This window comes from Varroa destructor, unplaced genomic scaffold, assembly GCF_002443255.2.
Source record: "Varroa destructor unplaced genomic scaffold, Vdes_3.0 BEIS01000005.1, whole genome shotgun sequence".
NCBI classification, from domain to species: domain Eukaryota; kingdom Metazoa; phylum Arthropoda; class Arachnida; order Mesostigmata; family Varroidae; genus Varroa; species Varroa destructor.
In genome coordinates, this window is record NW_019211458.1 from 39,805,859 (window position 1) to 39,833,400 (window position 27,542).

The window sequence follows — 27,542 nt, forward strand, 5'->3', positions numbered from 1 at the left end:
TTCAACCGTCAGACAACTTCGCGAGAGCCATGCGTGTCTGCTGCGCGTGTCCTGTTATGATTATCATAAGCAGCAGCAGCATGTGGATAATAAGGCTGTATGAAAAGAACTGAAGCCTATAATATTCCGATAACCGCACAGATTCAAATGGCTGTTACCCACTATATTAGAAGTTATTGTTGTTGTCCTCGTTGTCGCCGTCGCCGTCGCCGTCGCCGTCGCCGCCGCCGCCGCCGCCGCCGCCGCCGCCGCCGCTTTTGCACAAACAGATCAGAGTCAACAGTCCGACAAATGTCGTCGTGCTAAGGATTAAACAAAGACGAAAACCAAGTGAGAAAGCCACAAATAAGATCGTGAACTCAGAGCACACTATTGCTGATCGGTCTATAGTACGTGCAATCTACGATATCCTACGCGTACGCTCGAAGTATGGTGAATTGTGATCAACCGCTTACCGTGCTCAGCCCAGTTGTAAGTCTCAAAACAAAGCTTTCAAGACTATTTTAATTCGTTGGCGACTTTTTACACGTTTTGATCAACGCGTGTATCAAACCTGCCCAGCTAAATACTACTGCGGTTTGCTCTGCTGGGCTTGCATCTTTGATTGCCTTAGCTTTTGTCTTGTTTTGTCACGCAATCGTTCACACGCCGATACCATCGATAAAGGAAAAGATAGATACGAGCTAGTCAATCCGTCGGTGTGGCTCGACCGCGTCTAGTCAATGGCAGGAGAGGAAGTTTAACCGGTAAGCTGTTCTAGAAATTAATGCGGCGTATGGTCGCACCGACTTCATACCCACAAAGCACCCAAGCCGTCGTCTACGACGACCCCGTCTAAACAACAAACAGGCACTGACGCACATAAACAATCACACAGAGATTCATGACTGTGACGTGATTGTTATACGATGACGAATGCTTAAACTCGAATACGACGCTCCGCATTGGTTGTCTTTGGCCCTGGACTGCCGGCGTGTGCATTTCCAGCACGCGTTGGCTGCTCGGCTGACGATCGACTCGTTCGTTGTATACGAGAAGCGAACAAGGAAGCCCGACTAGTTTCGAACCTCTACTACAATAGTAGCACGATAGCCATACTAGCTAAAATCTAACATTGTGGTAGAGTACGATTACAGGCTGTTCGTAATACTGGGGCCTTTGAATTGGGTATTCGGTAGTCTGTGTCGTGCTATGCTACAACGTATTGGCTGGGTGATAACGATGACCGACAATGATCACGCTGCTCGCCGTCGCTGCTGCTAATGAGTGTATCAGCGAGTAATTGTTTTATGGAAACCCGTACATGATACAAGCAGTTACCATGTTTAAGATACTAGACAACCCCCAGCTGCATGCTGTTCTAAGGTTAAGAAAATGCTACCCTTACATGATAGTTCTTTCAGAAAAGGACTTCAGACACGCAATACGCGCCGGACAGATGACGCTAGCTTTGTCAGGTATGAGGGAGAAAGGAGAAGGAGCATTCGTACGCGTATTTCTTTATCCGGTAGAATTGTGCACGTAATGGCCCTTCGATAGGGCAGACGCGCGGACTAGAGGGAGGACACTTGGTCTTTTGGTGACGCTTTCCGAATGGACGACAATCCACTTGCATAATTTCCCTGATAGCTACGTTCCTAGAAAGAAGTGTGAGGCGTAGTTACAGCTAGCGGAAGGACTCACCCTCCGCAATCGCGAGAGATTTTGGGTTTGTTAGCGAGTGTTTTGTTCTTTCTATGTTGCTCATGTTGCCTTTCTAACTTTGGCGTTTGGAAGCGCTGTTCTGACTCGAATGATTTTTGCTTTGCGCTCAACTTGTTTCTTGCATTACAGACGTTACGCGACTTTTAGAGCTACGCAATAGAATTAACAGTTTCCGCTCTCGATGTGAGCACAGGGGGGCTAAGTAATGGCTACATAGCTCAATGAAATTCATTGTGACGTAGCAATCTTGCGCAGTCAAGGTTTGCGGCAACGTCTGTCGTTTGACAATGGCGATTCTGTTGCCGTGATGCGATAAATTTGACCGGAAGAGAAACTTTAACCGTTCAATAATAATATTGCTTAGTCAACTAGAGACCGCTTGGATTGTGCCTTATTATTTCCGATATTTTATAGTCGAACCCGTTCTGTTGCTGCTATGACGCGGTAACTCGAATCGACCTTTATGACTCTATAGAATAGCAGAACTATCAGTGTCCTAAGTGTCTTAGGATTGTTACTGGAAGTATTGTGCAATATTCGGGCAATTGAAATGGTATCCGATTGCAAAAAACAGCACTAGATAGTTATAGCCGTAAGGATGATTTGATTGTGATGGTAACTTGGAGGCAGCATGATGAAAACCATGACGCACAAACATAATGTATGATAAACAGGGCGTGCTATAAACTAATCGTCTAAGTGACTGCCGATTGTGACTCGTTCAGTTGCGATCTCAAGTCAAATCTCTCAGACGCAAAGCCCACGTCGCAACTAATGCTCTGAGGCTTTATTTAAATTTATCCGTGACAAACAAACGTTAGTGTTCTTGTTTGTGTATATTATATCAGGTTTTACGTAACTATCATGAAGTTGTGCTGTTTACGCGGCAATAGTAAAAACAGTTTCTATTTTTCTCTCAGTTCTTCTAGTCGACTTTAACTCAAGTCGGGTGTTGAAGATCTGGAAGGTGCCGACTGCAAGTCAAGAAACTAAAACAAAAAAAAAAAAAAAAAAAAAAACTATTGAACTTAATACATTTTTTAATAGACAACAGTGTCGTACTGCAGTAATAGACTTGTCGAACACGATGATTGCATAACCTTGTACAGGAGTACACGTTATGCATTCTAATATTGTTTGGATGAGTCGCGCGCGTCAAACGAGGATTCAAATGGGCTCCCAGTTCGTCAGAATTAGTAGACCAATTTTTAGGGCCATTTCAGCTAGACAGACCTAACCTTTAGATACAGGAATCAACATGACAACGTTACGAGCACACCATGACAAAAAGTAGTAAATTCATGTTCTTTATGTTATTGACCGGCACTTACGTGTAGATATAACATTGTATAATAATCGTTGTGACGGTTCTTCGTTGAGAGTTTTGCTCGCTGGATTATAACCTTGCAATAATGGCATCAGTGACTGTTAATAGTACTGTAGTACTTGTAACAGGCCATAGTTGTACTTGAATTCTCCTTTGGCGTCGACGCCGCCGCTACAGACTTCGCTTCGTCGACTCCGTCGTCGTTTTCCTTGTGTTGCTCATCGTTCGGAGCAATCGCCCAACCCACTCTTTGGGGGTTGGATTATATTCAGAAAACTGAGGACAGCAAGAAGATGGGAATAGCAGTTCTTCTGTGTACGGCCGGTAATACCGCATGATTTGCCACTGGCCCTGCTATGTTATAGCTATGCGGAGTCATCTCCCCCTTTCCGGTCCTCCTGCAGCACTTACGAATACCCAAAGCTGTGCTCTGTCGCGGCTGATGTCCTGTGGCCGGCGTGCATACTGAGATTACTGGCAGCCAGACGGACGCCCGGCTAGCTAGCCAGTCAGCCAGCCAGCCAACCAGCCAGATAGACAGAAACACACACACACACACACACACAGGACAGAGAGAAGACGACAAAAAGATTGTCGCCCTACGGACAACTAGAGGAAAGGCAGAATAATACAACGCTCATCACAAATCCCCACGATCTTCTCTGTTTTTACTGCTGCTGCTGCTGCTGCTGCTGCTTCTGTTGCTGCGGCCGGAACAGACGAAAGAAAGTGCTAACGGCAGACTGGGGCACACGCACACACGCCACACACACACACACACACACACACATTCACATGAACACATGCACAGAACGCCAGCTACGACTGAGGCTGTGGGAGGGATCCATGTTGTTGTCTTGCCTCATTCCTTTAGGATCGGGTAAAATCCGTTCCTTCGTACCGGCCGTGGTCGCGAAGCAGCCCTGATAGGATCCAGGAGTTAGCCAGCCCCCTAATCTGACTTCAGAACCGACAAGTGGCCTTTGCCGTTGGCATCGGTAGCGGCGATGATGGCGTAGCCTGCTGGTTCCGCCGCTTAGTCGCGCTCTTAACGTTTCTCCCTCTTTTCTTTCGTTTGGACTGGTGGGGCTTTCGGCCTTTGCAGCGAACAGCAAGCCCTTCAGTTCCTTTGGCGCGACCGTGAACAAGTAGCAACTAACTGTTTGAGTCGGCTTGGGGCCCTAAGTGAGAGAGATTCGCAGTACAAACGCCTAGCTAACATGACAGGGCACATTTTACGCTGCGCTGCCCATGGTATATCGCATCTGTAGAATATTCGACAACAATTGACATTCAAATGCGATGATAGGACAGAAAAAGAGGGTTCTAGCAGAAATCGTGCTTTATACTTAAAATTTTGAATATTACAAAGAATTGACAGTGTCCGATTTATATTGCTCTTCGATTATAATATTACATCGAGGAACAGGCAAAGGGCAGTGATCATATATAAGCTTGTGCTGAATTTTTTATATTGAAAGTGGATAAATAGAGATTGTTTGGGTAGATTAAGATATGTTTCAGGCATTTCCCTGTCTCATCTATTGAGTGTAATAGGTAAGACACGACGTCTGAACCCTTTGACAGGTACTGGGATGGAATTCACAAACGAGAAGAATTGTTATCGAAATGGATTACAAGACTGTTGCCGTTTGTAATGAGAATTGCATTAGAGGCCGCAGCTAAATACTATATATATTTGCTAGGAGCATTCACGCCTCTTGTGAGGATCTTGCCTTAATAAGCAATATCGACTTCAAACAGAATGATACCCCAATACTCCTGTACAGCGCACTCTAGGCTCAGTACGATGACATCATATATAATGTCTATGTTACTCGCATAGTTATGTTGTTGCGGCAATTGTGGGTTGTGCCTAATTCTATGGTGCGGCAATCGTGTAGGGTATCGACGTTCAATACGTATAAACGGCCCGACGTGGGAACGGTTCTTGTTCACCTCCCACGGTCAGCTGGTCGGATCGTCTTTGCTGCTTTGGTACCGACTGCGTGGCTCGCTGTTTGAGTACACAGCGAGAAACAATACGCGAGGATAACCAGCAGTCGTCACAGGAGACGACGCTCTAGTGGTCATGGGAGCTCGGCCAGTGTTGACGGCTACGTTTTACGTGAACAACAACGACAACAGTAAAAACAATGTAACCGTTGTCTGTTAGTTTGTAGTGGTGACATCGTCATTCGTTTTGCGTTCGTTCCTCGCTAGCATCTCATCACCTAGAACACTGTATATAACGGACAGTGACAAAACCGCGCGGGGCATTGCAACGCGTTGCTCCCGTGTGGGCCGATACCTGTGCGGATATATAGATAGATTACCATGAGTGACGTCTGCTGATTATTGCCAGTTATTATTAGCATGCAGCCAACCTCGTCACTGCCACCCGCGCCAAGGGCATATAGTAAAGCACACCTATCCGACGAATCAGACAAACTTCACACGGGAGACAGCTTTTCGTACTTGTATGGATATTGTGGCGATTCCCTCGCATATTTTCCCCATTCCTCTCGACCTCGAAGCATCGTCTGCTTAGCATCTCTTCGACGGATGATTCTGCAACTCGCTAAGCGTACCGTCGACTAGAGCCTTAAATGACTCAAAGCGACTTCTCAGCTAATAATTTATCTGGTGAGGATGAACAAAACCGGGGTAAGATGGAGGTGCGCAGGGACAGAAGAGCCATGCAGCATGGCCGCATCTTCAAAGAAGCGAGAGTAACTACGGCGGCGATGGCAGCTGCAGCAGCGACGGTGTCGCTTCTCATGACCGCTGCTGCTGTTCCTAAAGGAAGGATAATGGGAAACGTAGCAGTGACTGTTGACGATGGGGCAGCAGCAGTTAACATGAGTTTTCTTCTTCTTCTTTCTGATGTCTGGCACACCAGAAGGCAGCTCTTTTCTCACAGTTTGTATGTGTGTCCATCCGTGTGCGTCTGCGCTGCTGTGGTGTGGCAGCGTTGAGTTGCCAGAGCTACCAGCGCCGGTTATGCTGATGGTGGGCACGAAGACCCTCGCGCGGGTGCGCGGTCGCTCTTTGGAAAACTTCCAAATGAGCGCGGCGGGGCGCCGGGCTCGTTCACCAGCCGAGCGCACACAGCTAACCAACAGACCAATAGACGGACAGACAGAAGCACAGGGCAAGCCGCACAGGCTGGAAGAATGTACACACAATCGCTCACTAATCTAGACTCGCGCACTCAGTCACGCACGCACAGAGACATACATACATACATACATACACATCTATACACAGAAGACAGAGAATCACAGACGCAAATACATCAAGCAGTTTGGTCGCTCCCTCGGCGCCAGCCTCGTTCTAACCACTCTTACTAGTATTATTGCTGCCACTGCTCAGTGCAGCGAACGCCATGAAACGGCCTCAAGATGACTGCCGCTGATGCCGCTCAGAGCACCCCGTCCACGGCACATAGACACAAACGGGGCAATAGCATATACAGATAAACAGCAGCAGCAGCAGAATAAGCAGAATTCGAGAAAAAAAAAAAACTAACGTCTGTTATTGTTGCTTTAACGTGGCTGTATCGCCGGCATCACCGCTGTCGAGGGCTGTTTTAGCGTCGTTTCCGCCGCTGCCGTTGAGTCTTCTTCGGTGCGCTCGCAGTACTACTGACTCTCTTGGTGTTGTTGAGACGACGAGTTGAAGAAAGTCCGCGAACGGAGCTAACAGCGACGGCGGCGGCGGCAAATCGGCTCCTTCGTTGTCTTTTTTTTATGATGACGTCGCTGTTGCTGCTGCTGGCGCTATAGTAGATGGCATTCTGGCAATGCTGTAACGCATACAGATCGAATAGGTTTCACTTTCGTTACTCACAGCCAGCTCGGTAGGCAGCCATTGAGGCCGCTGCTGTTTACCCTCGATCTTTCTGACTTCTCCTTCTTTTACATAATGCTAAAGAAGTAGTGCCGTCACGCTCACGATGGCTTCGTTTGAAATGTTGTCGGCGGTGGCGGTGGCGGTGGCGGCGGCGGCGGCGCCGGCGGCGGCGGCGCCGGCGCCGACGACAACGGCGGTGACGGTGACGGTGTTGTCGGTCGTGAAGTATAAGGAAAGGGGTAGACGCAGCGACAAGAGATCTCAACTACGCGACTAAACCCGCAGGTTTGCGTTTGCTTTGCTCTACTAGCTGGGGGCTAGTTAATGTTCTGGCCAGGCAAAAAAATAATCTAACGATTTAGCTAAGTTAGTTATGATGTACGGGGATTCTATGAGGGGCATCTCGTATGCCGTGGTCCGTTATTGCCAGGTCAGAAAGGTGATCGCTGTGGCTGTCACATCTGTGCGACTATTGTCTAGACGAAAATCGGAAGCGCAAGATGCATCTCATCTCTCTGTTTTACCATCGAGGGTTTAACTTTGTTTCATTCTACAATTGTATATATATATATATATATATATATATATATATATAAACGACTACCTTGTCAGTTGTCACCGGAGGATGTCTGACTTTGAGACAGCGCGGGCGTACAAACGATATTGAAGTCTCATCCTATTAGCTATCGACTCGACGGTATCGAAAAGCTTTGAATGATGGCCGATGATGCTTTTGATCGCTTCCTCCCTGAGTGTGAGATGTCTGGAAGGCGTGATCTGTAGCTCGAAGATAACAGCTTTCTACAAGCAACGGCGCTAATAAAGTGAAATTAAAGTTACAGCAATACTGAGCCGTGTTAAAATGAGACAAGTTGGCAAGGATCGGTGCCTTGGTTTTGAATAGCACGAATCACCATGAATTTCTTATTCTTAGAGCTACAGATACAGATACACGTACATGTGTGTATATATATGTATGTATGTATATATATACATCATCTACGTGTACGTGAGAGCTGAAAAGACTTCGACATAAGCTGACAGAATCTAAATTACAGAATCTTTAGAATATTAGAGTAACCCAGTAAGAGGACGAATAAGGTACTTAGCTCAAATGTTGCCTGTACAATTTATAGGTAGCTAAACTATTGAAGCTCTTAAGTATTTTATGGGACTTGAATGCTGACTGCTGACATGGGCAAAAACGCGAGCTTCATCTCGTATTAGCACGGATCGTGCCATTGTTATTACTGTAGCAAGGTGGAAGGTAACGACATTGCTTTTGGCGGATGCGACACTCTTAACGATAGCACCGTCTATCAAACCTGTCATTCATTCATTGCGCGTTGTTTGCTTCCTTCATCAGAAGGTATAACGCCCGCTTGCAAAGAGAGCAAAACGCCAGTAGCGATTGCTGGGGCTGAGTTTCTTGTGTCATTCTGAACCGTCCGTACAGGAGCAACAGGATGACGAAGAAGAGAGCGAGCAGCGGTGCGAAATAGAGAAGGCCTAAAATACACGATAATGTATATTTTGATAATATATCTATATCTATTTTGCCATTGAAGTTGTGCTTTGGTTGCCGTTCGTGGCCACTGACTGTCATTGATGCGGCCGACGCCACCTCTTCGTCTCATCATCTTTGGATATCCACTGTCATCATCATCATCAACAACAACGGCAGCAGTATCACTATGATAATCCTTAGGGGGCAGTGCAGTGAGCATGTTGAAGATTGTAAAGACGTTGATGACCCGTTTTTCTTAGACTAAGTGTATTGACGTAGCATTTTAGCCACGCCAACAGTTAAATGACGATACATACGCTGCGACACAAACTGAAGTAGAAAGAAGAGGTGCAACCTTCCACAAATCACGGCGACGCTTCATGTCCCTGACAGCTCCCCCCCCCCCGCCCTATTGGTTGACACATCTGATCGAGCTTAACGTAGATATATATCGTATATACGCGACGAGCCAGTTCAGACTGTATTTGTTATTATAAGAATTTCGTTATCGATATTACATGATGATATATCTGTACGTGTCCATGCCTGGAATCGTCCGAGTACCCTTAAATCAGCCCATGGGAACAATCGTTTTTGCAGGTGATAACTAACTCTATTCTGATATTGAATAGAATAGTTCCATAGTCAGCAGTGTCTGTAACACACGGCTGTTGCTATAGGTGTTCTTAGTTTTTTCCCGTTTGCGACCTTTTACCTTTCAGCCTTAACACAGTGATAAAACGTCCAGTAAACATAGGGGTTCCACGGCGGCGGCAACGACAGCAGACTCGTCGAACTCCTTTCCTCCTACAACAATGGATGCAGTAACATTCCCTCGGTCGGTCGGTCGGTCGGTCGGCCCGTCCGTCGCTCAGCCACAACAATATCCACTCATAAGGTCTCTGCGACTGTTGTTGTTGTTGTTGTAGTTCGACGGCCTGATACAACTACTGCAGTCGCTGATGCTTGTCCGTAGCAGCGTTCGCCCTCGTTGCCGCTGTTGTTGATGAGCAAGCTGCTGCTAGTGATGGCGATGGTGGTAGCGCGTCGGCTCCCCAGCCGCCCACACGCTTGGTTGCTAGCTGCTTGTCTGGTTCGTTGAGACGCCTGCTGTTGACTCGCCGCTTGTCGCCCTGTCGCGCACCCGTCGAACAAGTAAGCAAGCCGACGGGAAACGCCAGGCAGCGAAGCGCGCCGTGCTATGTCTGCTGCTTCAGATGATGCTGGTGTGGGGATGGCATGAAATGATATGGCCCACCGAGGCTCTACCGTCCGTCGCCTTCGCTGTTGTTGTCGTCGTTTGCTGTGGTTTGCCAACCAACCAGTAGAAAGCCATGGATGGCTACAGAATAGGAGCAGCAGCAGCAGCAGCAGCAGCAGCAGCAACATCCACAGCATGAATACGATGCTTGCAGCCTCTTTTCCCCCTATTCTATGCTTCGATGTCTGTTTATCGCCGTATTAACAGCAGCAAATAGATATTATATTTCGGTATGTGTGTATTATTGCTTGACCCACCCGTCCGCTTACCACCAGAACTATTGCGGTTAACTAGTGGCATCGGGTTGTTGGCTGGCTGACTGGCTGGCTGGCTTGCTCGAGGGCAAGCACCATCGTCGTCACGCTCAGTATTACTGCGCTGGTGGCTGTACGCAATGCTGTTGCATCGCGGCTTCAGTGCCTGATGCTGTTTACTAGTGATGATGGTGATGTTCATGCCGACGATGACATAGCCATGCATGTAGGAAAGTAACGATGGTGGCCCGGGAAGGGGGCGTAGCTAGGTGGTGATGTAGTACGGCGTCGGCGTAGGTTTGGTTTCTGCCGTGCCGTCAGTAAGCAAGGTAATGTTGTTGTCGTTGTTGGGCGTTCAGAGGATTTACAGACGCAGCCTGCGCTATCAGACTAGCACCGCCATTAATAGCTAGGTTGCTATTAACTTAGTAGGTACAATCAAGCAACGTTTGCATTCGCCGCGTTGGCGGCGAGGCCGCCACAGCTGCTATTGATGGTGGTCGTTCTGCCGGCTACTATTCGATGCCGGTGTTGTAGTTATAATTGTACGTACCGCTGTTGATGATGATGTGAATGCTGATGACGACGCCTGGATGCGACATTATAAGATGGAATAGCACGGCACGACGGTACAGGTCGTGGCTGCCTGCATTCGCTTGTTGCTCGCTTTTTGCTGTTGCTGCTTCAGCTGCCGTCGCGGCCTGCGTAAGGCACGATTCGCCTGATCGCAGCCATCGCAGCGACGGGTGTGCGTCCTCGTGGAGCCGCGGCGGCTGCACCAACGTTAGGATCAGCTCTTACCCGCCATCAGGCGCTATCCCGGACGATGCCAGTGACGCTGAACGCACCAAGGTCCATGCGTGGCCATGCGTTTACGGGTCCGCCTGCCAACCTCCCTAACTGCCCATGGCATACATACATCGCTACATCATCAGTGCTACATCACCAAAGTCAACATCAGCTCCAGTCCATCATGGCCGTTGCCCCGACGAGTCTGGGGATTGGTGCCTATGAAGTGGGACCTAAAACGAGTGTCGTGCGCCTGCGGCTCCGGGGATCCGGATGGCTTCGCTGTTGTTCGCCCTATTAGTAGTACTGTCGTTTCTGCCGGTGCGAACAATACGGAATTGCTAATGGCAGCCTCAGGGATGAAGGTGGCCGTGGACTTAGGCATAATTGCTGATTATTGTAATGCTGATGATGATGGGCTCTGTTTCGGCGTGTTTGGTTTGCTGGGTTATAAGCTTGATATGGCGATACTTCGCCGTAGAAATGAAGTAACGCCGCGAAGCCAAGGGAACTGACGTTAATAACAGTGAAAGAAACAGCTTTCAAAAGGTAGACGGGATGGACACGCCTATTATGAAGAGAAAAGGGCCTGCCAATTACATCGAAGTGCACTGCCTTGACGACAATCAAACAGCCGGTCTTAACACGTGGTTGCAGGCAAGAGAAGGCCAGAGCAAAAGAATCTATGCAACCAGACGGCAAACAGCAGTGCTTTGTTTCAGTGACCACGCACGAGACACTTAAATATGGATGTACATCAGTGGATGTGCTTGGCAAAACACAGGAAGCCCACGTACAGGAAATAATAAATATACAACAGAAACACATGACCTGGTCAAACTATTTGAAACTTTCGGTTCTCGAACGGCTCGTTGGTCGTATTAGGATTGTTTAAAATTCGGTTAGAAGGTACTGTAGCATTCTTAACTCTTAACGCCATATTGTGAAGCACGAAGGGTAGCATGCAATTCTTTCGGACAGCGTAACAATAAAAAGATCAAATCATGTCTGCACCCTTTATCGTTTCTAATAAGATTGTATAAAAACGTCCGCAACGGAAAACCAGCATACATTACTGATAGGGAAGTATAAATGGGCAGCTTAATTTGACTGGTTTCGCATTTGTTTACATTTGTTACTGCGGAGAATAACTTTGACCTGACGAATAGAGCGAGAATTGTTTCCTACCGCCCTTATAGAGATACTTATGGGACATTTATTAAGAATCATTGGAGCAAACCCACTGTCGTGAGACAGTGGGTTTGTTCCGATAACAAGCCTTATTTGCATGTTATTACAAATTTAATTTTGTTTACCGTCGATTGCCACAAGGCTTATGTATATATGCAAGCCTTATCTTATTAAGAATTGCTACCACAAGCCGGCGATCGCTTGGGATATCTGCACGCGTACCTCAGTGACGACCAACAACGCGAACGCGAATTTCTAGGCTACTGTCGAGTATCACTGCCGATGCCATGCTTGTAAGGTCTCGAAAAAACGTTCTTCTAACGTACCGAGGATTATGGCGTTATATGGCCATTTTATTCCTACACGCTTTGACCAAGTGCCGTTTTTTCGGCTCGAACTGAAATGGCTAAAGTTCAGCTGTTAGCGAATCAACTGAAAGTTAAATTGTCTACTGAACCGCTATGAGTTGACGGTAGGTAGATAGTAGTGGTCCAGCGTATAAGTTAATTGCTCCATTAGTTCTAAGTGATATCTGCAATTAGGGGTGCAGTATAGAACTGAGACGATCGTTTTTAGCTGGTGTATTCTGAGGCGCTATTAGAACATGGTTTGCTTCGATTCGAGAGATCTGTATGAGATGAGGATTGCTAGCGAATTTGTGTTGCACCCTGTATCCGGCCGCCTTCAATGAACACTTACGCAAAGTTAGTACAGGCGTAGCCTGGCGTTCTGTAGGTTAGATGGCTTTACTTCAGAGTTACTATGTACACGTAACTAGAATATAATAGGCATCGGTAGTTTTCCTGCTAAGTAGCATTCTCCGTTATTTAGTCGCTTGAGGCGGCGTGTTTTGACTGAATGAACTTTATTTGTCTTCGAAAACGCGAGTTTACATTGTAAGACCCCGAAATAGATACAGAAATATATGACCGAGCGTGTAGATACAGTATCTATTACGATGAGGAAAGTATGAAGACAGAATCAAGCAAAAAAGAAAAAATTAAGTCCGTGTCAGAGACGTAGTCTGCTTAGTACAGTTTCTTTTTGAGACAACTATAGTGCGTATGTTGGCGATAGTTGCTATATATTAGCAAACCTGGAGCTCACTGGGGTGCTACTTGGGGTGACAATTCATACTGAGAGGAATTAAGATTTCTAATACTTCACATGATAAACATTGCGTATCGTTTGCCGGGACCGCCAACCGGTATCTCGTCTACTCAAAAAGCTAACGATACGAGTTAGAGAACATATGACACGCACATGTTTGAGCTGTAAAAAACGTATAGCCGAACAGTAACGCCCAAAAAGGAAAGCTAGCCTTCATACTTCTATTCAAATGAGTTCCTAATGGCACTACTGCTGAGGACGGTAAGGTTTTTTGAGCAGTCCATATGAATGGCAATAGCCGGGTACGGGCCGTTGTTTTATCGGAATAACAGAGTTGTTACCATAGTATATGTGTTGCTTAATTGCTGCAGATAGTGATCGAGTCACACGTACAAATTAAGCTCCTACATATACATATATATATATATGAATGCGTGCAAAGGCACACGATGCCATGGGTCTATGCTGCAATCGTGTTTTAAGCTTATACAAATAATAAAAAAAGCAGTATTTCGACGTTTCTCTGTACTGTGGGCGATCTTCCTACATTCGTGTTGCTCGAATCTAGCGTGAAACACTGATTGAAAAACGGAAAATTAACGTTGAGGTAATCACGTTCAGTGTTCATCCATCGTGTATTAAACCAGCGGTGTACGATGGACGGTGATCCTGTGATTGAGGGTCTACTTGACTGTCTTGATTCCGCTTTGTCGTCTAAACGGCCGAGATGATGATGTTGCTACGAATGCACGGAGTATTATTTCATCTTTACGGTCTTTTCTTACGCAGCGGCTGATTTGGTGGGTAGGTAGTCGTCTTTCGACAGCAACGATGGTAGTGTGTCGGTCGTAGTTTCAGGTTCCTACGAACACACTAATTTCGTTTCGAATAACTGTTTCTCCACCCTTACCGACGTTGCCTTCTTCCTCGGTAGAGCTGATGGCCTTGATACCTGACCTGTGCCCTCCATCGCTGCCTGCTACCCGTTACCGCCGCTGGAGCTCCTACTGCTTTCAGTTAACACATATTATCTACATGTATAAATACGTATATACGCTTTAACATACTTTATACAACAGCTGAGTGCGTTTGCTCTATAATAATTGTTCTCATGCAATAGTCTTCTTCTATCTGTGTCGTGCTCGTTCCGTGGATAGCTTCGTGCCGCACACTACGGTTTGGTACCGTAGCGTAGTACCGGTGGCGTGTGTGTGGGGTCAGAGCCATCCCTCGGCCCCTATTCCGATGCTGCCGGTTTTTGTTTCCGCTTCCTCCTGCTCTGCCTTTCTATTTTTCGTTCACCTATAACGCATCCTGCCTTAGGAAATATAGAACAGAACAACAAACTTAATGTGCTGTTACGGCGGATCTTTTCTTTGTCAGTCAGTACAATTTACTGGGTTGCGTGTGCTGATCCTTTGCCACTGGAAGTGCTGATGGTGTAAGCTCTCTGGTTCTACGTCGACGAGTCTGCTTGTGCGTCCAGTCGTCCCTGTTAACTCGTTGTCTTCTCGTGTCTGGCTATATCCATGCTGTCGCCACTTTAGATAAGGACTGGAGATTCGGGGTATTCCGCCTCTACCTCAAACCTGCACAACGAACGACAGCAACGAGAGGCCGGCGCCATACTGCGCCATCACCTCTGTCTTACCTACGACCGACATCATCATTATCATCACGACCACCGCTACCTTCGCTCCTTGCTGCCAGCCAGGCACCGCCTAAAGCTGCGGTCGTCGCTTGGCTAAAATCGCTGAACGCTGGGCTTGCCAGCGTGGATCTCGTCGTCGTAGTGGTGTAACAGCGTCATGAGAGCGAGCGAGCGAGCGAGCGTCGGTGCGTCCATCGCTCCGTTGTTCGTCGTCTGCTTTCCTGCTCATGGAGCAGCCGTTATGGCCCTCCTGTGCCGTTTTGTGGTAACGCTCTTTCGATATTTTCCCATGTTTCTCTAGTATTCTGTTTCTGTCCTGTTAAAAGCAGTCGGTCGCCTCGCTCTGTCCCACGTACCGGCCGTGCGTGGGCTCTTCAAACTGGTGCTGTTGCCGCTGTCGCCATAGTTATTATCACACCGAATATGCCAGGCGTTTTCTTGTTTTGTTTTCCTTGCCCTTATTTTTTCCTGTTTTTGTGTAAGCGTGCGCATGTATGACTTGGCGAGTGAACGAGTCTGCTTCTGGCGAGCAATACTCCAGCGTTGGCCGGCGGCCGTAGCGGTCGCAGTGGTTTCGACGGTTCATTCATCGGGATACTAGTGTTGGGTTGCCTTTCTTCGCTGCACCGTTGGTCTCTCTCGGCTGCAGGAGCTTTACAGGACGGAGCAGCGTTGGGCTCTGTGAGTCGGCCGGTTTGTCTCTGGTTCTCGCTTGCGCTGGCCGTTGGTTGGTCGGTCGGTCGGTCGGTCGAGCCGATTGTCATGGTTGCGTCCAGGTCACCGGTATAAATGGTCCGCGCTCTTGCCGTTTCCTCAGTTTTTACCAGATAAGGTGGATGATTCGGCCGCCAGCTTGCTCTGCTGACGGCGACATCGGCGTTAACAGCAGTAACCGACACAGACCAGCACGACGCCTGCCACTTGTGCTGTCCCCAACAGCAGCGGCAGCAGCTATATTATCGCCTTTGGTGCCGCTGGGATAGCGACGCTTGGCAGTAGAGGATGTTCCTGCGGATGACGAACCGGTTCGCCGTTGTTCGTTCATGTCTGTTAAGTTGGATTGGATGGCGGCTCTTATGCGTTCGTTTGCTTACTTGCTTACAACTCGCCTGGCCTGCTTTCTCATCGGCTTTCGGTAGTACCACTACCACGACGACGACGGCGGCGGCGACGGACCGATACCGATACGCCGACGCTGGCGCCGGCGCCTACGCAGTGATGTTGATGTCGCCGTCGATGAGTGGGGACGGAGGTCCAATGGTGGATTTTTTCTGCGTGGAAATAAACTGCCTGATGGTACACGTCATCTACTCCAGCCGAGTAGAAAAGCGCTACACATTGACCGGCGGGGCATTGAGGACGCATCATAGAACGCAGAGCTACTACGTTCCTGGCGTATCGAGTTATGAAGGCGTGAAGTCTCTATTTAGTACCCAATGTGCATATAAATATGCTACTTGCAGCGATATGTATTGGAGTCGCTAAGTGAAAAGATATAGCGTGGCAACATCTAAAATACGCGCGGCCTATGATGTTGCGCTCTGATTGATCATTTCCGTAGCGCATAAACGATGGCATTTCGAATTCTAATTTCTAGTCTAAGTTTATTGTCAAACATATTAAGGTCAGGGCATCGGGAGGCGAGCAATAATTGCGGCTAAGTTTTCGGTGATATCTTAGTGTTGTTTTATATCGTTACTCCTATAACTTGCTTCGAATAATGAGCTCTTTACCAGCTCTACTGGGGGCATCGATGACGGAAATTAGCTATATACTTCTCGTCATATGATTGCGTTAGAAGAAACAACGATGCCACCCGCGTGTTGCACGTATTGTGAAATTAACGAAAAGTAACATCAGTACTATAAATGCAGTCTTACCGGAAGATTATCCTCCTGTATTAGCTGCTCTTCGCACGAAGAGCGAGGCCTGTTTCACGCTTAGACGCATTATAGTTTTGGTTTTTTCATTCTCAGGCATATGGAATGTAAGTTATGCTTACAGCCCCCTCAAATATAAAACACCATCTACCAACAATAATAATAACCGAATAAGCGTTATTTAATCATGGAACGCTTCCCTTTACATCGAGCAGAATAAGCTCTCTGACGGCTCATCGGCGGAGCGATTGTCTATCAGTTTCTCCTCACTCAACGGGGTTTCGTTATGTTAACAGCTATCAAGGCGATGACGACATCGACAAGCCACGGCGTCGGTTACTGCTGTTCGCCTGCAGCAATGCCTGCTTGCGGTGCAATCCTTCCGTCGTCTAACCATGTGTCCTAGGAGGAGGGAACGAGTCGAAATGAACGGATGGGGGTGAGGGGAGGCGTTTGGTTTGTTGTCTGGGGCTGCTGGTTTGAGCATCATCGTGAGAGCAGCGCGTGTTGAGAGTGGCTCGACCGTAATGGCAGCGTCGTTAATATCGGCTGACCCGTCTGTCTCAGCTCTGCTGAACGAACGGCCGCAGCTGTAACAGGGCCGCCTGTATTGCCTATGCCTGGCGGCTGTGTGTGTCTATGTTTGTGTTCTGTCGAAATGCTTACCTCCAGCGCAGTTGCTCATAGGGTTGATCCGCTCAGGCAACAGGCAGCCTGGCTGGCAAGCAGGCCACCATGCGTTTGATGGCGAACGTGGGTGCGACTTTACAGACGATATCGCTCTCATTGTGCTTTAGCCGAGGTTGTCATCGTCATTTCGTCACCATCACCATTTGGCTCTCATTACAACGATTCGCGCCTGTGTAAACGAGTCCATATTGCTGCTGATGCTACTGGTGGACTCGACGCCTGATTGGTTGCTCCGGTTGGAGCCCCCGAGAGCGCCCTCTGCCGGTCGCCGGCGTACTTATCAAGTACTTTTAAGGATCGAGTGGCGGGTGGCAGTAGTAGCAGCTGGCGGAGGTGAACGTACACGCATACAGGCAGGCAGGCAGGCAGGCAGGCAGGCAGACGGATGAGTGAACCACCAAGCTTTGCCTTCCTACCTTCCACCCACACACCCACCAGGTCACCCTCATCACTCCATCACCCTGGCTGCATCGTATACGTTTGTCATACAAGCGGCAGTTGTGCTACCGTTGCTGTTACTAACGCTGCTGGTGACGACGAATTTATACGGATGGAAAGAATGGAACGTTGCAGCGGTGCGACCTGAGTCAGCATCGACGACGCAGAGGGGAGTAGCGAACAGCGTCGAAATGCACTGCCATAGCGTCGTTCCGTTGTCTCGATTTCATCGCCCACTCGTTTTGCATCGGTAGTAGCAGTAACAGTCAGGCAAACAGCCAATTACCCCTAGTTCGCTACTAATTTATATCTTATTTAGTCCAGCTGAGGTTTCTTCGTCTGTCATTTCGTAACCGCCATGAGCTTTCCGTAAGGATCAATCGTAATAGTGCCCCTTGTCGGCCCCTGCTGATCTTTCTTACAGCTTTGGCATTGGTTCAGCTCTCGAACAATGAGAGCTATGGAACAACAAGGTGGTTGTGGAATGAGACTCAAAACCTTTTAGTGGGCTTACGGACACACATTAGCTCTATTTGATGACGCTCCGCGACTTTGCACACTGCAGACCTTGGCGTAGACCTGCTTAATATAAACGTAGTAACATCTCTCCTATACACTATCATCACATATCTATATGTATATACATCTGACAAGTCACACCCATATATGTATATGTGTGAGTGTGATTAGTGGCGCGGTTGTTATGCTACATACGAATCGAAATATGGCTGAGACGGAGTCAAGGATTTGGAAGCAGCAGCCATATATGCTAAGGACGAGGTGGCTGATGATCGTCCGACGTGCAATTAATTATTAGATGGACCTTCCTACAAAACGGCCCAATGCCAGTCGCGATTCTCCATGGAAATCTAATGTAGACAAAGTGCCCCCGATACATTTCAGAGCCCTCGTATATCAGTCAGTTCGCTCAAGAATAAGACGAAGCTGTTTGTCGTTGCAACCATTGGACTATTATGTGCCCTTGAAACGAAACATACGATACATAAAAATCAGTTTCAGTTGATTAACAGTGCAAATAAATTGTACCTTCTCAACCGATTTACTCGTGGCTCAACTTGTTTTATGACTGCAAGCTCCACTGTTATTGCCGCACAGATATACGTTGAGTAGTCTGGCGTAATGTTGGTGGTTTCAGACTAAGCGCCCGCCAGCAAAGGAACGAGACCGCTGAGCCACGTTCGAAATTTGCAAGCAAAAGCAAGGTCGTCCTATGTTGGTTGTCGTTGGGATAACCGTAGTTGACATTGCGCCTAGCACGACGTAGTCATGCTAGTTAGACGCGATCAATGAACTTTACGACAGATCTAGCAAAGTGCCGCGGTGCAGGCCAGCTGGATGTGCACGCATGTCTGTGAATGTATGCGCACGTGATAGAAGCTCGTTTCGGATAGTCATAATGATCAGCTCTCGCGCAGGCTTCACTGCTCAGATCTAATTCCTCTAATTCTTAAACGATATCGTTCCACTGTCGGGAGCCGATTATCAGTTCAAGATCGGTCTGTTTGGAAGCTTTGGGGGCAACAGTATCGACTATGACGTCGGCCAAAATACCGTGCTGTGGGTAGCACCAGAGGTTTCACGATTCTTAGGATGATGTTGTGGGAAAATGTGTATTTAGGATGCGTAATGGCCTGAAGTGTAAATCTCTCTTTAGATGATAAAAGCTTCGTAAGATCGGGGCAGCAAAATCTTACAGGGTACTACGCACTCGTCGCTTCGTTGCACGTGAAATGCGACGCTAAAATGGTTCCTCTGCAAAGATATTAAAATTCTGGCTTATTGATCCTCATGTTGTGTACATGTATATACCTGATGGCCTACTTAAACCAACTAGTCCCCGGGACCTAATGTTTTTGGTAGCAGGTCTTATGGCAACAATAATATGACTAAACCTAACCAGCTGCTATTGTTCCCTCGATAGTAGAATGAGCAACGTGTGTGACTGTTACAAGAAGGGACACGTAGTAACCTAGGTTCGAATCTTTTGCTCGACATACTTTGTTTCGTGGTGAGAGCCAATCGTGTGAAATGATATCTAGCGGTTTAAATGGCCGTCGTAGGACACAAAAAGCCTCTGCTAGGACTTTAAACACGAAACGCTTCTTCCTTCAAGTCTGTGGTCTCGGGATCACTTTTGTGGGAACTTCGTTATCCGCGTGAAGCATACGGGTTACTCTATGAGTAGAACTCCAGCTGAAATAGCGAAATACGCTTAGAGATAGCGGCGACTGAAGGGAGATTTTTAAGTTTGGGTCGGTCACTTAGCTGCGCGTTGTAATAACTGAGCACGAAAGACCACGTATTAGTGAGGTTTACTATGCGTACAAGGCTGATAGTGTTTTCGATTATTTATTCATTTGCATTGATTTGGCTCGTATTGTTTCTGCTCCAATTGACTAACGACGGAGATGATGTCCAGCCACCTAAATTAACACCTAATTGAATTACCGGACGTAGATATCGAAAAGTTCTATTACTTCGGTTAATGAATTTGGTCACCGTTCGGCACTGTACAAATATTACGAAGTACAATTTGTGGCTGTCAATAGGTACACACTTGATAATATGCAAGTTAATTTCATTGTTAGACAAGAACTGCGACACCCCTGGGGAGAAGTTTTCGACGAGTATGTCGTTCGTTGACTTCAGACATGCATACGCGGTGAAGGGTAGCACATATTAAACTATATACAACGCGGCTCCGGCTATATGACACTAGGTGATGGCTCTACGCACATAAAAATTTAACAAGTAACTGCGATCATTGCCGGCACAACTTAGCTATACAGTCATTTGCTAACAACGATAACTCATCTAAGAATTGTAGCAGAACACGAACTGCAACCTAAATTCACTCTGAAAACAAATACATGGCCGCACAGAACTTCCGCATCGTCACTATGTTTCGTATCACACCTATTTATCTGATGATACTAATCATAACAAATTAATTAACATCAGCTTAATTACAGCAGTGTCGTGGTTCTGCTGTATCCTGTTCCTGTTTGCCATTTATTTGCCGTATGGCGTTGTTCCTGCTGTCTTTTTTCCTTCGTCTTTTTCTCGAACCAGTGTATATTGCAGGTGTTCTCCTTCGATTCGTCACCAACAACGGGAATGGACGTTGGCGATCTATTGCAGTCAAACGCCAGTCTCGTGCATCTAAACGCCCTTTTCTATCGACTCTTCCAGCCTTCACGCAGCGGAAGATCGGGAAGATGGCGCCTAAGGTGGACGAGCAGAAATATTTGGTCATCGTCGAATTTGCATTTTGTGCGAACAAACCGACTCTGGTTATGCTTTGAAAAATATTAAAAGAAGTGGTCGCCGTTTGTCGAGCTGGCTGCCGTTCGTGTTCTTTTATTTTGTAGTCAGTGAAAAAAAAAAACATACATTTCCATCGATCTGCAAAGTCTTTAGCTTCAAACCCGTATTGTCCTCGTTGCAGCATTGTTGAGTTAAACATACGATCGATTAGATCCGGAGACCTTCGCCCCGTGTTTCAGCTAAGACGACAAGTACCGTTTACCAACAGTTACCTTGTCGAAATTATTTGCGATTATTTATTTGCTTAAAACACTCGTTAGGCGCTGTTCTGAACGAATTTTAAGTTTCGATAATGAAAAAAGAGCATTTCATGAGCTTTGCACTGGCAGCGACAGGCACCCCGGAATAGCGTATTGTCGTCCTTCGATTGAAGCTCAGACTTAAGCGCCAGGACTCTAGTTGAACTTTGTAACACTTTTTGCATGAGATTCTCTACGAGCAGCACTAATCAAAATAACACCGTCTATTTCATTCACTGAGTAATAACACTTCGTACCCAGATCTGCATGTTCGATTGTGTAAGCCCACACCGACCGGGGTTGTTGTTGACTAAACTGGCATTTGCATGTTAGCTTGTTGTGTCTGGACGGGAACGAAGCGCTGCTCTGTTCCGCCCTGAAATGTGCGGACATGAATCGAGACATCGTTTTAATGTCCAGAGTCATTGCTTATCCGATTTCGTTGGTTACTCGTATGATACCGCGTATCGTTTCTGTTTTACCTGCAATTTGTGTCGTTGATTGCCGTGTGCTTCATTTCATGTATCTGATATTTTTGGTTCGGAAGAGCTTTTTCTAATACAGGTAATTTTCACCTTATTCTGTTGCGTGTTCTTTTTTTTTTTTTTTCTGGTTCTGTTGCCTCTTTTGTGTTTCATCTCATCTGGTTTAACGCTTGTGCTCGCGTGGATCGAACCATCGGATCGCCTATGGCCCACCTCTGTGCATCGACGATCGGCGACGTTGTTTGCATAGCAGCTTTATCGCTATCTCCAGTCTTATTCATTTGTCCGGTGTGTAATCGTACCCTCAAGTCTCGGCCCGTCCTTATGAAGCACATGAAGCTCCATGATCAGAATCGCAAAATCTACAACTGTAACCTTTGCTCGTACACATGCAACTTCGGCTTCAACCTGAAACGCCATGTGGCAACAGTGCACGCCAAACAGGGTAGCCTCGACTCTTCGCCGAACGGGACTAACAACAATTCGACTCTTACCGTACTGCCCACGTACAACTTTTAGATTCGAAGAGACCACTATCGACAGCAGCAGCAGCAACTAAATCAGCAGTGCTTGGCCATCGACTCAACGAAGGAGAAACGCAGAAGGACGTTGCGGCAAAGGTTTGGTCTTATAGGGGGGCTCACTTTTATGACGATGACCCCCTCACCATCGAATCCGGATGCTGAACGTGGTATATTATCGGTGCCTGGAGTGACTTTTTCATTTGCTCGATTTTTTTAGAATTGTTTTTTTGTTCGAAAGCTGATTGTGACTCAGTGACTTACATCTGGTGAAGGGAAAAATAATTGCTTATGTGTATTATGAGAGGATAGGTTGTGTTAAGGTTCGGGTAAATAGTGGGTCGGCGAAAAGTTGTGAATGAATAATGGTTATAATAATGATGAGAATGATGATCATGATTTTCCTGTAGGTCAGGAACAGGAAGCAACAGTTTTGCGGAAGCGGTCAGTGCTAACCGTAAAAATGCGACAAGATTCTAGGAAAACTTCACGTTTTCGCTGTCTAAATTTCCGTTGCTTAGAGTAGCACGATTGCAAGCTGCGATTTGTGAAAAAGGGCTTATAATACACATATATATATATACATATCTGGGGTGGAATGAAGAGGCTAGACGGTCTGGTAAGAGTCCGCCTCAAAATGGAACGACTACGGGGGGTTGTCGTTGTATCTCAATGTACACACATTCAGACAGATTACCTATGGACATACAACGTGCCGAAGAAAACCACCCCCGCTAAAATCGAGCCAGCGAAATTGTTTAGCCAAGCGAAACGTGAGAAAATAATTAGTAGAACATATCGGGACAGATTGTTGTTTGTTTGTCGATTACGGCATTTTTCGGCACGCGTGCAGTTAAGTTCGTGGAGAAAGTCTGTCAAATAGGTATCAAAAGTGGGCTTTTGACCTCGGATGGTGTTCGTAGGGCATAGGGAAGGTTATTCGCCAAACCTAACGAGCATTAGGTAAACGAACGCATAACAACAACTAGTATTATGGCATGGGCAGAAGCAGAAAATGAATGGAAGCGCGCGCAAGCTAGGTTAGCGAAAAGAAACGCGCGGCTAGACCGTTGAGATCGGCAGTAGATTCCCATGGTCGCCAAGTACCAAGCACACACACACATATATATATATATATATATATATATATATATATATATACATATACATATATACGCTTGTTCTATATATACACAGATATAGGCGTACTAGTAAGACATTAGTGACGGATATGTTGATTTTACCATTGATGAGATCGACGATAGTATTACTGTAACTATTATATATTACTGCATATACATTATAAGATAATACGAGGTAAATGCAAAATTTGTGAACTAAGGAACTATGCCAAAGAAGCTCCGGTCGTCAGCTCAAGCTGACGGCACATCCTTGCGTGGGTCGGAATGACCTGCCGGAATGGGTGCGTAGTTTTTCAGCGTTATCGTTATTATGTCGTGCCATCATAATGATGTCGTTGAGAACGCGCACCATTTAACTTATCTGATTATCAATCCCCATAGGGTCACGCTGGATTTGTTTGTGTAGGATTACACACATTTTTCCTAGGGGATCTACCCAATGTTTGATTCGACGAATTTTCGCACTTGCTTCATGTAGTGAGTGAGAATAGAGGAAAACGACAAAGATATTTCAATTTTATTTTTTTAACCATAAGTCCAAAAAAGTATAAGCAATATACGTTTTAAAGAACCAATCTAACTATATATACGAATATATATACATGAAGCTAAATATGATATATAACTATTAAATTATCTGCATATAGTAATAGCTCGTGCGTGGGGCATATATATATTTTAGTATTGTGTCTCCTTCATAAACAACGAATTTTTTCAGTCCATTGCCCCAGTATAACGCTAGGATTAACATCGAGCTGAGACGAGCAGTAGCTATAAGCGAAGTAAAGAATCTTCTGTCAACACGGTATAATTACGATAACGATAATGATGAGATGGATATTTTGATGTAAAGTGGCCGTCGTTGTGTGTGACGAGAGGGGGAGATCCAGTGAGAACAAGGAATTTTTCCAAAAAAAAAAAATCAAAATACTAACTGAAGGATGCCATTTTTTGGAACGATGCATAAAGTGCGAATAGACGCTGATTGATTTGTTCGTAGTACTAGTAATGTACCAGTGTTTACGAAGAGGCGACACGCGAGAGTTTCCCTTTGAAAATAAAGCCATTTTTTCGGCAAAAAAAATCGCACTACAGTATATACAAATAAGTTTTGACAAATACATCTATATTTTTAGAGTAACTTTAAATTAACTATCTCAATTTGAGCCGCGGTTATGGAATGATGGCTTTATTATGATTGTTTGCTGATTTTGATAATGCGGATTATATTTTCGGATAGAAGTATATAGTTTTCATGAACTTAAAACCAATTCCGAAGCCATACGCAAGTAAATGCGCCTGTGTGAATATGCTTCAATGAATATGCCGTTTGTGCGTGCCAGTGAACGGCAGAACGAGTGCGTGCGGTTGCGTTGTTGTGCGTGACGAGCCATACGAGGGACGGAGCTGTATGGAAAAGAGTTGTGCTATTGAAACAGGACGACGAAAGACGTCCTGTTCGCCACGTTTGTAGGTGGCGTTTCTTCTTGAGCCTAATATTATTATTATTATTATTAAAAATAATAACATGTAGTGACGCGTATGTCTGTCTAGACGCTCGCGAGAACGGATATGATATGTATTGTGTTAATACTGCACAACAATGGATAACAGCAACTAGCGATTGGTGGGGTTATTGATAATGAGGACGGTTTTGTTTGGTGGTGAGACCAAGCGTGTGTCTGTGTGTGCGTGCGTGTCCAATTTTTTTAATGTTTTTGAAAAAAACTAGCTGGGCATTCACTTTACATTTAGCCTATTGTCCTGTATTTTTTCTTAGATGTAAAAGGGTATATTTTCGTATAATCGTTGATGCGAGCGTAGTTGTGCCTTCCGAAAGAGCCTGTGCCTTACCCAACCTAAACGGCTTTATAGGGATATGATCGTCTCTTAAGCCACGCAATGCGTCTTTGTTCTATATGCTGGAAGTTATTCGTGTTGTTATGTATGGGTACGTACCTTGCCAACCAAGAAACGTGCATTGTTTAGCAAGTGCGCTAGCTAAACGTTGGTCGTGACAACACTCGAGGAAAAAACAAGCATGACTCGAGTTCCTATCCGTACCTGCAACTGTATAAGATGAATAGCAGTACTACAGTCATTAAGCAGAAATCAGTTTAGAACCAAAGGGATGACAACGACAATAATAACAATTAAAAATAATAAATTATTCGATAACGGGTCCACTAGTTACGTCCTCGTAGACCTACGATCCACCTCAGTTGAAAGTGTGCATTACGTTATGCCCCGAGCTTTGCTAGACAGTGCACGCTCTATACCTGAAAAATAGAACGATATAGCTGCAATTCAAATACTATATGGACGGTTGATATATTTAGATACTTGAATAATAACCCATAAAGCCAAAGCCTAATAACCTATATAGTAGGTGCAAACTAGCATACCACCAGATTCATATCTTCCGACCAGTTCCTACGAATGCAATACCACGTGCTGCTTCATAGAACGAGCACTCGCTTGTACAACCGCCATCACAACACAGATAGATGCCGCGATCTAAGTGAACGCAGACGGACACACATACGTACATGTACACAGATACAAAATCACACGTATGCCCATACGTAGACCCGAGAGAGAGAGAGAGACTAAGCGTACCCCCACCCCCGCCCCTTAGCACGATGCCTGCGACACAAGGCAGGCTATTATCACACGACTGTCTATATCGAATTTAGCCAGCACATTTCTTCTTTCCGATCCACCTGCAAACTACAGAAAGCTGTTGATTAGCAGTACAATTTACAGAGTACCGGCGGGACTCGAAGATTTGTGAGCGTCATCGTCGTCAGACAAGTGCGAGCACGATATCTACGGTGCTAAGTAAACTTTGTGTGAGAAATATATGAAATATAGAAGCAATTATATCAACAAAGGTATTAAACCTGGCAATGTATTGTACTGTTGTGTTAAGTGAGCACAAAATAAAGAGGCAGAGATAAGCCCTTACCGGTTCATCTAGTGCTATTAGCGTTAGTGTATTTCCGTATGACCCGTGCCGACGTTCCCACAATTTTGCCCTAGACATCGCGGAAGATATATTTGCAGATCCACCCTTGTCGTTGGGCGGGGGGTGTGTGTGGGGGGTGGCGGTGGGGGGTATGAAGCAAACAAACGGCGACACGAACTCGAAAAATATTAATAACAACCAATAACACTAAATACTATAGATACTGGCGTCCCACGTAATGTGTACTTTGAGATAAGCAGAATATAATTTGGACGCATCACTACTAATTAGAGTGGATGGTTGTTTTTACATTGAACTTACATGCGTTCAGAGATATACTATCCTAGCAACGATCGTAAAATACGAAAACCACACCGCAATGTGCATCTCGTTCGCCTAAACCAAAGATTGTAATAATAACAACGCTAACAACTAACCGTTACTGAACACGCCAAAAAAAAAACCAAAGATTTACCTTTCTTCGGATTAGGTAGACTCATTCGCGTTATATATATTGTTTGCGTGTCTGTATATGCGAGTGAGTATTGAATGGCAGATTGATTGACTCCGTGCTAGAAGCAGCAGCAACATCTTCACCTCTGATAAATGATAATTTGTTTTTTAGAGATTTTAGCTTTAGTTAAATTCCTTAAGTCTTGATTAAACGAGTTCAAATTCTGTAGCTTGACACGATTTCATATTGGTCTGACTCTCTCTAGATACTTCTACTATTAGTACATGTAGCATATGTTTTCCAGCGGAGCGGGTAAAAAAGTGCTAACAATGGCAAACTCCATTGAAAACGCTCCTCAGACTTCCGATGCTTCTTTAATTAACTTCAAGTGATTTTGACGTACATAAAGGGCGGTACGGTTTAAGCTGCGGCTGCGGCTAACACGGGCCACTTCACTGATTCAATCTGTTAAATGAATTAAACTTGGGAGGAGGGAAAGTTGAGCTGCAGTATAATAAAAATAAGAACGGTGTAATACTGATGCTGATAGTGATGAAAGTTATGTGAGTTTCGTGCAGTGTCTTTGAAATTTGTTGGGTGCATGTGTGTGTGTGTGAGAATTAAGTGCTGGACATGACGTGGGAGGAGGGGAGGGGGGGGTGGGAGTGGGGTTGGGAGGGAGAGGGTACGAAAAGGTTAAAGAAGACGCCCAACCAATTGAGAATACT

The 27,542-nt window shown here is 45.9% G+C and overlaps 1 long non-coding RNA gene across 1 annotated transcript; it reads left to right on the top strand.

The window, feature by feature from the left end:
- Nucleotides 1–301: 301 nt before the first annotated feature.
- Nucleotides 302–27,355, top strand: LOC147755684 (uncharacterized). Its single transcript, XR_015329498.1, has 2 exons — nt 302–471; nt 20,651–27,355. It is a non-coding gene; the product is annotated as an uncharacterized LOC147755684 (long non-coding RNA).
- Nucleotides 27,356–27,542: the final 187 nt, after the last annotated feature.